This window comes from Penaeus monodon, unplaced genomic scaffold (assembly GCF_015228065.2).
Source record: "Penaeus monodon isolate SGIC_2016 unplaced genomic scaffold, NSTDA_Pmon_1 PmonScaffold_4958, whole genome shotgun sequence".
Lineage (NCBI taxonomy): Eukaryota > Metazoa > Arthropoda > Malacostraca > Decapoda > Penaeidae > Penaeus > Penaeus monodon.
The window spans coordinates 4,340-19,173 of NW_023659839.1; the positions used below are offsets into that span (position 1 = coordinate 4,340).

General features: G+C 32.9%; 1 pseudogene; it reads right to left on the reverse strand.

Moving 5' to 3' along the window:
• Positions 1–14,244: 14,244 nt before the first annotated feature.
• On the reverse strand, positions 14,245–14,420 carry LOC119571058 (annotated as a pseudogene).
• Between the last annotated feature and the right edge of the window lie 414 nt (positions 14,421–14,834).

Here is a 14,834-nt window from a genome sequence, read left to right on the forward strand (position 1 = left end):
TAGAATTAAATGATCATTATAATCATTATTACCCTAAATACTGCCCAATCCCACAAAGAAATCGAAATAACGGCATTGTTTGGACTCTACTCTGAAAGGCGATATTGGCCGCTTTTTCGACTTTTTCTTTTTTTCTTTTTCGGTTTTTTATTATACTTGACATTATCATTATTTAATTCTTATGCATCATTATCATCGCTATCCCCATCATTATCATATTGCAATTATTATCATCATTAATCATCATTATTATCATTATTATTGTAATTATTGCGGCCATCTATATTTTGTTCTGGTAATTATACTAATAGAGCAATAGTAATATAATAAAAACAATATAATATTGTAATAACAACATTGGAATGTTCATTTTTATTTATTAAATCTACTATTTTTTATTGTTATTATTGACATTATTATTATTTTTACTTGTAGTAATAATTACACACATCAATAATATAATAGTAATAATTTAATGTAATAACGAATTTTAATTATATAAATAATTACTACAAAATCGTTTTATTATTGTTATTATTATTATTACTATTTTTATTGTTGTCATTTATTATAGTTTGCAAAAATATGTATTATAATTGGAAAAATTGCAATAAATATGATAATAATTGCATAATGATGGATACTAATTGTAATAATATTATCATAAGATAATGATGATTGATAACGAATATATGATGATACTCATATAATAATTGATAATAACAGGAAATTTTGCAGAAATATTTAATCAAAGTACTAGAAAAAACAATACCCAAATCGAAAAGCCGCAAAATATAGGCTTTTGAGAGTATACTCCAAATTGAAGTTTTAATATTACTTACTATCTATTTATTTCATTATTATTGGGTATTCTCTTTTATTATTATTATTATTATTATTATGGTTTTGTTGTTGTTATTCCTTGTTACTTTAATTAGTAGTCAATTCTTGCCAACCAATATCATTATACAATGTAATCATAACAATAATAATTATTATTATAATACTATCGTTATAATATTTTGTTACTAAATATTATTCTTGTGTTATTATTATCCTTATTATTATTTTATACTGGTAGTATAATTGCAAACATAATTATTATAACAGAAATAATTACAGTAATAACGATATAATTAAAATAATGAATAAATAATCCATTATACAATCGTTATTATTGTTATTATTATTTGTTATTACTATTATTATCATTATTATTACTATTATTATTGTTATTATTCTTCGTATAGTTGCAAAAATATATATCAATAACTGCAATAATTGCAATAATAATGTTTTAATAAAAGCAACCAGAATGATAATAATTGCAAATAATGGAGATAATGATGACCTATGGAATGATAATGATGATCATAATTGATGATAACGAATAATAATGATATTAATTATTATTATCATTATTATTACTATTACTTTAATTATTATTGCCAAAAATATATTAATCACACAATTACATGATAATAAAAGTCTAATAATATTTATACTCACCGTTATATATATTATTAATTATTAGTGTTATTGTTATAATTATTATTAAATTTTTAATGGTAGTGATAATTGCAAAAAATTATTATTATAACATTAATAATTAACAGTAATAACGATATTAAATTAAAAATAATTGATAAAAAAAATATTATAAGATCGTTATTTTTTTCTTTACTTTTACTATCATTATTGTTTGTTATTATATAATTGCAAAAAATATATTTTAACTGCAATTTTGCAATAATAATGATGATAATAAGTGCAATACTGATGATACTGAATGAAAATGATGATAACGATACTATGAATTGATTAATAATAGGGATTTGTTCCACAATATAATAAAAAAAGGTAAAAGAAAAAAAAAAATCTACCAAAATATAGCCCTTTTTGAAATTTACTCCAACATGACGTTTTTTTCGGATTTTTTTTTTTTTTTTTTTGGGCAATTATTTACGGTACAAATTGGTAATAACTACCAGAATTGTAATTAAATCAAGACAATAGTGATATAGAAGTGAGAAAAAGAGAATTTTCATGATGATTTGACAATGATTAATATTATTAACTTATCATTATTATTATTATTATTATTATATTATTTCATAATCACCATTATTATCATTATTATTATTTTTTTAGTTATTTATTATTATTAGTCTTATTACATTATTATTATTATTATCATTATCTTATATTATTATTATTTTATATTATTATATTTAATATTATTCTATTATATTATTATTATTATTATTATTACTTTAATTATTAGTAATTCTTGCAAAAAAATTATATCAATATTTATAATAATACCAATAATAATACTAATCGGTATAATTTGTTATTAATATTAGTAGTTGTTATTTATTATCATTTCTATTATTTTTTGCTGGTAGTATAATTGTAAAAAGATAATTCATAAATAGTAATAATTAAGTAAATAAGGCTATTAATTAAAACCAATGATATAAATAAATATTATAAAATCGTTTATTATTATTATTACTTTTATTGCTATTAGTATTGTTGTTGTTAGTAGTATAGTTTGCCAAAAACTGAGAATAATTGCAAAGGATAAGAATTTGCAATAATGAATGATAATAATTTTAATATGATGGGAATTTAAACATGATGATGGAAATGATAAACATCAATGATGTAATGATGATTATAACATAAATATAAGAGAATCATAAAAATAATGATGATAATAACAGAACTTCTAAGATCAAGAAAACATCCCCGATAGTCGAAAAGACACAAAATCTAGCGGATACAGCCTTTTGAGAGTATACTCCCCAAAATGACGTTTTTTCGCATTCATTTGATGATTTTGCAATTATTAGGGTAATATTATAATAATTACCTGAATTGTATTAACACGACAATAATGATGATAAAAGTGAGATTAAAGAGAATATTGATAACATTTGATGATTAATTTATTAACATTGTCATTATTATTATCATTAGTATCATTATTATTATTATAGCGTTATTATTATCATGTTATTTATTATTATGTATTGTAATTATTATTATTATTCAATAATAGTAGTTAGTAAGTATTACTATTATTATTAGTATCATTATTTTCCATTGAATATTTTATTAATACTTTTAGTTATTATTATTATTACTTTGTTGTTATTATCCAATTATTATTATTATTATATTTATTATTGTTATTATTATCACTTTTAATTTTAAGTATTATTGCCAAAAATATTTATACCTGTAAATTTTAAAAACAATAATAATAAATGAATAGGTAATACAAATATTGAATAACTAAAATAGTTATAATATATTGGTATTAATATTATTATTGTTATTATTATCATTATTATTTTTTTTATGGTGTATAATTGTTGAATTATTATTATAACAGTATAATTGCGTAACAACGATATTAGATAAAATAATGCTTAATAATTAACTAATAAATAGTTTTTTTTGTTATTCTTTATTTGTTATTACGCAATTATTGTTGTTGTTTATTAGTATAGTTCCAAAAATATATATTATAACAACAATAATTGTAATTAATAATGATATAATTTGCAATAATGAATGATTAATAATTGCATAATCATAAAGATGAAAAATGATGATGATAACGATAATAATGATGATAACAGGAATTGGGTCCATATATAATAAAAAAAAAAAAATAGGTAAAAGAAAAAAATCAAAAAGTTTCAAAAACTGGCAAAATCTAGCCAAATTATAGCCTTTTGAGATGTATAATACTCCAAAATGACCAGATTTCTTTCATGATTTTTTTGGGCAATTATTCGTGTATAGGATAATAAATTACCAAAATTGTATTAATAATATCAAATATATTCAAATTTGTATCGACATCGCATTATTTCCCTTTTAACATCCTTATTTGATTAAGACAGTACTAATCGAAAAAACGTCATTTTGGAGTATATTCTCATCCGGCTATATTTTTACTAGTTTTTGCCGCTTTTTCGGGATTTCTTTTGTTTTTTTTTTCTTTTTCATCTTTTTATCATAATTATTATTGTTTATCATTATCATTCAAATCATCATCCTTTATATCATTATTCAATTTTATTATCATCATTGTTAATCAGTTTATCCATTTATTACAATTATTGGAAATTATAATATATTGTTATTTCCAATTATCCGAAATAATAACACAACAATGAATAGTAATACACAATAATGATAATAAGCATAATGTTTTATAATGTTCCATTAATAGCATTCCTGTTTTAATTATTAACGCTATTTATTGTAAATTATTACAGAAATGTTTTTCAATTATAATAGTAATAAAAAATAATCATAATCATAATAATAACATAATATAATATTATTATTAATTAATAACTATTCGTATATTATTATCGTTATTCATTATTATTATTATTTACACTTATAACACATTTTTTGTAACAGTAACAATTAATAATTAACACAATGAGATGATAATGAAATGATGATTCTGATGATGATGGATGATGATGAGGATTTATGAGATGATGGTATGATGATGATATATGATTGGGAGGATGAATAATAGTAATATAAATAATCCAGTAAAAAAAATAATAAAAAAAAATTGATAATATAATAATAATAATAATAATAATATACATAATGATAATCACACAACATGAAAACTACAATTTAAGTATCATGCTGTGACCAGCAGCTCAAACATGAACTTACCGTAAAAAAAAGATTCCAAAATCATCATTGAAATCGAAGGCTATATTCACTAGATTTTGCCGCTTTTTTCGGATTTAGGATTGTTTTTCCTTTTTAATCATATGGGACACGATTACTGTTATTAACATCATTATTATCATCATTATTATCGTTAACTAGTAATTAACTATTCTCTTTATTCATCTTATTAAAATTTTTGTATCATTATCATCATTCATATCATTATCATTGCAATTATTGCAATTTGTAATATATTATTCCCAATTATCTAATAATAGCAACGACAATAATTTACTAACAATTATAATACAATAATAACGATTTTTATTATAATTTATTTTATATCATTCGTTTTCATTATTATCGTTATTATGTAGGTAATGATAATAAATAACAATAACAATAATGATAACGAATATTATAATAACTATTATTATTATTATTATCGTTATTATTGTTATTATTACAGTTATAACACATTTTCCCTTTGTAATAATAATAATAACAAGAACAGCATAATATAATAATATAATATATTAATAAATAATAATGATATAATAATAATGATGGATAATATAATGTCATGAATCCAGTAAAAATAATAGTAATAATAATACTAATATAATAATAATTACTTATTATTCTTATTATTATTATTATTATTATTAAATATTAAAATATAATACTAATCATAGTAAAATCATAATTGAAATAATAATAATAATAATAATAAGAAAGATAATCATCATCATCATCATCATCATAATAATGATAATAAAAATAATAATAATAATATGACTTGAATATGAATTTTCAACAAAAAAAAAGATAATAAGAATATATGAATAAGAATAATAAATAATAATAATAATATATACTAATAATAATAATAATAAGAATACACAATTTTACCAAAATTCTCTTTATTCTCGCCTACGTACATCATTATTAAAATGATTAAAACAGGGTAGTGAGAATTATTATCATAACCCAATATTGGGACAAAATCGTTATTGACATAAAACGTCATTTGGAGTATATTTCTCAAAAGGATATATGTAGCTAGATTTGCCGTTTCTTCGACTTTTAGGAATTTTTTTTTTTCTTTTTTCCTTCTTTTTCTTATATATGTTGACGATTCTGTTATTGTCATCATTGTTATCATCATTGTTATCGTTATATCATCATTATCCTCCATATTGTCATCTTTATCATCCATTATTGCAATTATTATCATCATTACTTATTTGCAATATTGCATTAAATATATTGTTTTTCCAATTAATAACCATTTTTATAATATTTATATATATCAATTCACTTTTATTATTGATCGCTATTAATTGTAATTATTAATGTCCATAATTTTCTTTGCACTAATAATAAAGTAATAATGGATGATTATTAATAACTAAAATATCATGAGAACAATATTATAAAATAACTATTATTATTGTTATTACGTTATGTTGTTTATTATACAAGTATAACACATTTTTTCTGGCATTGGTGATAATAGTATACAACTGCAATATAATAATAATAATAATAATAATATAATAATAATAATAATAATAATAACAATAGTAATATGATAATAATATAATTACGAGTCAAAATCATATTAATTTCGTAGCAACCATCTTATCATCATTATCATCATTTTCATCTTCATTCAATTATTATCATCATTTCATCTTCATTGCAATTATTATCACATTATTGCAACTATTTTTCATTATTACAATTAGTGCAGTTATTATATAATTATTTTTTGTCAACTATATGATAACAACATAATAATAGTATAATAATAATATACCAATAATAACTATTTTTTGTATTATTTATATCATATTTTTAATTAATTATCGTTTTATTGTAATTATTATTGGTTTATAATCATTATTTTTTGCAATTATACTACCAGTAAAAAAATAATATAAATTAAATAATAGAACCCCCCCTGGCCAGAACTAAAACCCCAGGTCACTCTGGGTATGAGGTTTCATAACAGGAGATTTCATACCCGGGTTCAAAACCTGGTCGGGGCAGATTTTTATGTGGTATTGCATTAACCTTCTTTCACACACGCACACACACACACACACACGCACACACACACACACACACACACACCACACACACACACACACACACACACCACACACACGCACACACACAGCACACACCCCCCGCACACACACACACACACACACACACACACACACACACCACACAACCACACACCCACACACCAACAGACACAGAATCACACACACACACACACACACACTCAACACAACACATTATATATATATAAAATATATATATATAAAATATATATGTAAATATATATTTTTGTATATAAAAATGTACATATACATATATGAATATATGTATAAGTACATATACAGTATATATATGTATGTATATCAGATGCATCTATATATACATATTTATGTGAAATTTACATATATTTTACATGTGTATATTATTGTGTATATATAATATATATTATATATATGAATATATATATATATATATATATATATATATGTGTGTGTGTGTGTTGTGTGTGTGTGGTGGTGTGTGTGGTGTGTTGTGTGTGTGTGTGTGTGTCTTGTGTATATATATGTATACTTATATGGATATGTTTTTTTATGTAATATAAATTTATATATGTTTGTATTTATATATACATATGTACACACACACAGACACACATACACACACACACATATGTATATATATATATATATATATATATATATATATATATATATATATATATATATATGCATATGCATATATATATTATAATATATATATTAATAATATATATATTATATATAGTATATCATATACAAATATATACATATACATAAGAAATATATTAAAATATAAAGAAATTTACTTTATATATGATCATATATGTAATAGTTGATGTAAATTTCTTTATATTTTAATATATGCTTATGTATATGTATGCTACCCCAGTGGGTCTTTGTCTCGGTGCGAAACAGGGTGTTAACATGAAAAGGATGACCTGGGCATGTGTTAACATAAAAGGAACCGGGGCAAACATGACGCAGCTGGCTGTGAGCGGAGGGCGGAGGAACAAGCCAAGAGGGAGAGATGGATTTGGGTGCTGCTCCTGTGAAGACCTCGTGGTGCCTGGTGACCTGATAAACTTTGTTTTGCCCTGTTATAAGCTTTTGACATGCTGGTTTCCTGGTTTTCTGGACGCTGTGGTGCTCGGTGGTCTTGGAGCTGTTCAGTGTTCACGCCACGTGGATAGCACGCCGTCTGCCTAGCCTGCCTTGTGTTGGTGGCAGAGAGACGAGGCGGTCGGCGTAACAAATGGTGTTGGGAGTGGGATTTGTGATATTTGATCAGTGAGAGCGCCGATTTATCATGTCGTCCAAAGATGGCGGCAGCCATGAGAGAGAGGAAGCTATGACTGAGGTAGGCACAAGTGAGGTGAACCGAGCCAGATGGACCTGATCACTGCCATGTTGGCGGTATGGGGGAGGAAATGGCACAAAGGGCAGAAGAGCAGGCACAAAGGCACGCGAGCAGGCGCCCCATCTCGTTGAGATGCAGGCAAGGAAGGCAGAGGAACAGCTCTGCCAACTTGTTGAGATGCTACAGAGCAATCTTGATCTGTGAAGATGGAAACTCAGCAGTACACCGACAAGGCCTGCAACAGCTTGAAGAGTGAACTTCTGGAGGAGGTGCAGACTCTGAAGGGCGAGGTTCAGGGCCTGAGGGAGGAAGTGAAGGCGGAAAGGCGGCGTCACGAGGTAGAAACGAAGCAAGCAGAGAAGGCAGACGAGGTTCTGGCAACAGATCCCAGAGTGTCAGATTTACTGGGTCTGCCTGGGGTCCGTGGCGGGAAAAACCCCGGGCCTCGCAGCATCGTTCGGAGCCAGTGGTCGCTGAAGAAGGCTGAGGACCCATCGGAACCGCCCCCTTGGTATAGGTGGCGGCAAACTCGGACCAGGTCAACCCCTCGTTGCCTCCCTCACCCCCTTCCTCCCCCCGGGCTTTGGTTAGTTCACGGCACACGTTCCCCAAACCCTGCAGCCCTCGGCCTCGATATTCTGTGAAGCGTAAGCCAGCTGAGTACGACGGGAAGGTGGCCTGGGAGGCATATGTCGCCCAATTTTGAAATGCTGGCATCGCCCAGGGCTGGAGCAGGAAGGGAAGGCCCTGCACTTTTGCCGGATCAGCAGCTCCAAATCTATGTCAAGCAGGCACACCCTGAGGACCTGCGGGTTTGGCGCTGGCGAGGGCCTTGGAGTTCGAGGCCTTCCTGAAGGCAACGAGTGGCCTAGGGCCAGCTGCTCAGCCCTGCCATGACCTTTGGGGCCGGAAGGCTAAAGTGGAGAAGATAGCATTGAGGATGGTGAGCCCGAGCACTTTTAAAGGCTTGTTTTGGGCTGCAGTTAGGAAGGGCACAGACGTAGTCGGTGTCGGAGGGAGCGGAGAACACGTCCTCTCAACCGGACGGATTCTGATCCCTTCCAGCAGTGTTGCAAGGACTGTGGCAGGTATGGTCACCATCCGAGTGCATGTCCTAAGACTAAGGAAGTGGTACAGGAGGAAAAAACTGGGACAGGCTGGAGAAGGGGCCGAAACCCAGCCATCCTCGGTTCCCGGGCCCCGACTTGGGTAAGCTGCCGTCGAACCAGTACAATGCAGGTGGAGGGCTCAATAGATCCCCGCCTGACAGTGGACACTGGGGCTGAGAAGACCCAGTGCGGCCTGATATGTTGGCCACTATGCAACTTCCAGACGCACCACAGAGACTGTGTGGGGGTCACGGGGCATTGTGTGCAGCTCAAGGGGCCAGTGGAGGCTCATATTGGCGTGGGCAGCACGGTGCAGGGCTGCCGGTGTTTTTTGGCCAATCTGGACGAGCACTGTTTGCTGGGCCTTGACTACCTGACGCAGAGTAAGGCGTGTGTCGACCTTGGACGGAAGCTGGTGAGGGTGCACGGTGAAGATGTGCCCCTGCTTCCAGGGGTTGGCTGTGCAGAGGTAGTTACGGCTGAGCGACTGCACCTTGCCCCCAGGACAGAGTCTAGAATCCGGTGTCGACTATCAAGAGTGATGCGTTGGAGTAGAGGCCCTCGTGGAGCCCATCCAAAACCTGCAGCTGGCTGATGGCGTAGCGGTTGGGGGGAGCGTTGTTTAAACCAGGGGGGGGGTTAGTTACAGTGTTGGTAGCTAACTTCCCGATAAGGCCCAGAAGGTGCCAGCTGGTGCAAAGCTGGGCACTTGTGAGGAAGTGGAGTGTCCAGAAGAGTCGTCGGGGAGCAAGGATTGTTTGGTGTGGGGCCGTTGCCTGATTTCCCTTGAAGATTTGGCGCACCGGAGCGCTGCTAACTGACGGAGGCACAGAAAAGAGAAGAGCGCCACACCCTGGCTCAGTATGCAGATATGTTTAGCAGGGGTGACTTGGACCTGGGCTGCACGGGATTGGTGAAGCACAGCATTAAACACCGGAAGTAGTTTGCCCATCAAGCCCCCCCCTGACGTATTGCACCAACCAGGCGAGAAGAGATGCAATGCACTGCCCAATGAGCTGGTGGCGCGGGGGGTGATTGAACGGTGAGACAGTCCATGGTCATCAGCGGTAGTCCTGGTGAAGAAAAAGGACGGCACACAACGTTTCTGTGTGGCTACCGGGCGCTAAATGACATGATATAAGGACTCATACCCTTCCCGGAATTGATGACACCTATCGAATTCGCAGAGGGCGAAAACGACCGTCTGTTGTCCACGTGGACGGCGTGGCGTTACCATGGGCCAGGAAGCTACTCCTGGGGCCATGGTTTAAAAAGATGACGTTAGCCCCAGTAGCGGCGATGAGGACGTGGCAGATGCTGACCGAGATGAGGAGAGCATTTGGAAAGGTGAGGGCGATGCAACAGACGTCAATGGTGACCATGAGCCAGGTTTTTGGGGCAGGAGATACCCCTCTGGGTGCCACTACCAAACTACCGCCGCCCACACCTCCCCCAGAGCGACCCCAGCGAGAGCGAAGAAAGCCGCGCTGGATGAAAGATTTTTGTGTTTCTGAGAACTGATTTACAATTTTCAGTTACTTTTGTTTGAAAGAATTTTTTTTGTTCCTGAGGGCTAATTTTATTTTAAAATTTTTTGTAGTTTGTTTCATGTTTAGGTATGTCAGAGCAGACGGGTCGTCTGCTTGATAGGGGGGGATAGTGCTACACCAGTGGATCTTTGTCTCTGTACGAAACATGTATTAACATGAAAAGGGTGACCCGCACATGTGTTAAAATGAAGGGACTGGGCAAACGTGACGCAACTGGCTGTGAGCGGAGGAGCGGAGGAACAAACCAAAAGACGCAGTTGGGTGCTGCTCCTGTGAAGACCTCGTGGGGTGCCTTGTGACCCGATATACTTTGTGTTGCCCTGTTATAAGCGTATCATGGGAGTGTGACATGCTGGTTTCCCCCCTTTATTGTGCCATAGAAAAATGTACGGGTAAATAACTTGTGTAAATAAAGGAAAGACTGTCATTTTTTGTTTATTTCGTGCCCTGCCCCTCCAGGTGGCGTTTCCCTGGTGGTGTCTGGGGTTTCGTGGTGCTCAGTGCCCCTTTGGGGCTGTTCAGTGTTCACGACCCTGTGGATACACGACGTCTGCCTGCCTGCCTTGTGTTTGGGGGCAGAGAGACGAGGCGGCCGGCGGGAACAATATATATATATATATATATTGCTACCCAGTGGGCTTTGTCTCTGTGCAAAACATATGTTAACATGAAGGGACCTGGGCAAACATGACGCAGCTGGCTGGGAGCGGAGGAGCGGAGGAACAAGCGAGGGGACGGAGTTGGGTGCTGCTCCTGTGAAGACCTCGTGTGTGCATTGTGACCTGATATAACTTGTGTTGCTCTGTTATAAGCTGTATCATGCAGTGTGACATGCTGGTTTCCCCCGTATTGTGGGCCCATAGAGAAGTGTACGGGTAAATAACTTGTGCAAATAAAGGAAAGACTGTCATCGTGTGTTTATTTCGTGCCCCGCTTCGCCACCTGACGTTTTCCCTCCTGGTGTTCTGGGACGCTGTGGTGCTCGGTGCCTCTTGGAGCTGTTCAGTGTTCACGACCCTGTATATAACACGCCGTCTGCCTAGCCTGCCTTGTGTTGGTGGCAGAGAGAGACGAGGCGACCGCGTAACAATGCATATATATATATATTTTAATATATATATATATATATATATATATATATATATACATATATGTTGTGTGTGTATGTATGTTTATGCACATATTATATCTATATATCTATATATGTATAAGCACACACACACACACACCCCACACCACACACACACACAAACACACACCCCACACACACACACACCCCAAAACACACACACACAACAACACAAACAACACACACAACACAACACACACACACACACACATATGTATGTATGTATAAGTACATGTATATATATATAGGGATAAGATGTATATATATATATATATATAATATATATATATATATATATATATGTATATATATATATATATATATATATATATATATATATATATATATATTATATTTATATATATGTATGTGTATATATGTATGTATGTGTATATATGTAAAGGTATTTATATATGTCTATATGTGTATATATGTAAAGGTATTTATATATGTCTATTTATTTGTATAAATATGTATATACGCATTTCTGTATGTATATATGTAGTTATTTATATATGTAGGTATATATATACACATATATCCATCGTTTATGTATATATGTATTGCTACGCCAGTGGGTCTTTGTCTCTGTGCGAAACATGTGTTAACACGAAAAGGATGACCTGGGCATGTGTTAACATGAAGGGACCTGGGCAAACATGACGCAACTGGCTGTGACCGGAAGAGCAGAGGAAGAAGCCGAGACGCGGTTGGGTGCTGCTCCTGTGAAGACCTCGTGTGTGCCCTTGTGACCTGATATACTTTGTGTTGCCCTGTTATAAACTGTATCGTGCAGTGTGGCATGCAGTGTTTCCCCCTGTATTGTGCCTATAGAAAAGTGTACGAGTAAATAACTTGTGTAAATAAAGGAAAGACTGTCATTTTGTGTTTATTTCGTGCCCTGCCTCGCCACTTGGCGTTTCCCCTGGTGGTGTTCTGGGACGCTGTGGTGCTCGGTGCCTCTTGGAGCTGTTCAGTGTTCACGACCCTGTGGATAGCACGCCGTCTGCCTAGCCTGCCTTGTGTTGGTGGCAGAGAGACGAGGTGGCCGGCGTAACAGTATTATATATGCATATATGTACATGCATGTGTTAATATTTGTTTATATATGTATATATATACACATAGATATACATAAACGTATGCACACACACACATTATACATACATACATATATATATATATATATATATATATATATATATATATATATATATACATATATATATATATATAAAAAATTAATATATATATATATATATATATATATATAATATATAACTCACATATGCACATTTATACTTACTTATAAACTTGAACATACGTGTTTGTATGTATGCCAGTAAATTGAAGTAAGTGTTAATACTTGTTCTCAGTGTAGTTATTTTCACCGTTTCAGGTGTTGGAACCAGGTTTGACATAATAAGAAATTATTTTGTTCGCAAAGTGTAGATACTTTTGTGTTGACTATTACATGAAAAACTATTAGATTAAATCATTTTTTGTCTACTTTTGATGACATCATTCTTAGTATTGCCACCGAGTATATTATACTCGATTTCCTTTGTTACTTCATGTAACGGTAACGCCAAAGTCAGGAATTAAGGGGTAATCGCAATTAATGAAGGGCACGAATCCTAGTTATGTATACCATAAGGTACTATAGTAAGATATAGTAATATGTAAAGTAGAGCATTACTATAAATTGCGTTTTAGTACATAATACTACAAGATTGTAAATCCAGGTAGGATACATAATCATAAACGAAGATTATAGCAATTACTTATAGCAGCCTCACTCCCCTTTACTGCTCATAGTCTTCGTAATGGAGAGCATTTACATTCATAAAAATTGGCTACTAAATTACACGATCTGATGGGCTTAGAAGTTTGTGAAGGCTGAGGTGTCACATAGAGTGGGAAGGCACTGGTCTTTTACACGTCTGTAGCTAAATATAATCGTAGCCTTACCTATGATATAATATATGTTCATAGTTAATATGTTTTATTTGTTAATATTTTCCCGGAGAGATTGGATCAATCTAGGACTTACTGCAGTAAGTAGCCAGTTCTCAGAAATCATTTTACTTTCGTGTGTTATTTGCAGAAAGTGTTGTAACTTACCAATATTGTTCGACAACGATGGGATTTAACTGTTAAGCGTCACTATTCTCCTGAAGCTATTGAATGCCAGTTGTTAAGAGAGGAACTAGTGTCCAACTTTGTAAATGCGTATTAATAAATGTAATTAGTTGTTATCCTCCCGGAGGAGTGGACCAATCCCGGAGGTACTGCAATACCGGGCCGATCCGCGCAAGTGAGCAAGCCCTAGCACTTTCGCCATATTCCAATATCAGTTTATATCGTAATCCCACATGGATCGTATCAGATATTAAGTGATAAACGATATCCCTTTTTGATCTTGCCAAAAGCCGAAAGCTTCTTCTTTTCTTTTGTTGGATTTCTTGCTATCAACAGGATGTGGCCAAGGTTATTAAGCCAATGGATCCTATTTATTCTGTCAATCTAGATAAGGTCATAAGTTTTGTCTCCTTAAAAAAGTGATTACTTTTCTGATGATTCTTTCATCATCTGATAGTATATTTGATAAAGTGAAGTCTATATTTTTAAATCTGAAAAAAATTTGAAGTTGATTTCTATTGTTTGTGAATTTATTGCAGACTATTAGAAGGTGATGTATGGTAAGGTTGGTGTTGCATTGGGGGCACCGTGGAGGAAAGTTCTTCTCAATGTAGGGAGTGAGGTGTGTCAATTTTGTGGCGTTGACCCTAAGGCGGGCCAACACCACCTCCTCCCTTCTTTCTTTTCTGTGGGCTGTCCCCCCCGGCTTATTTC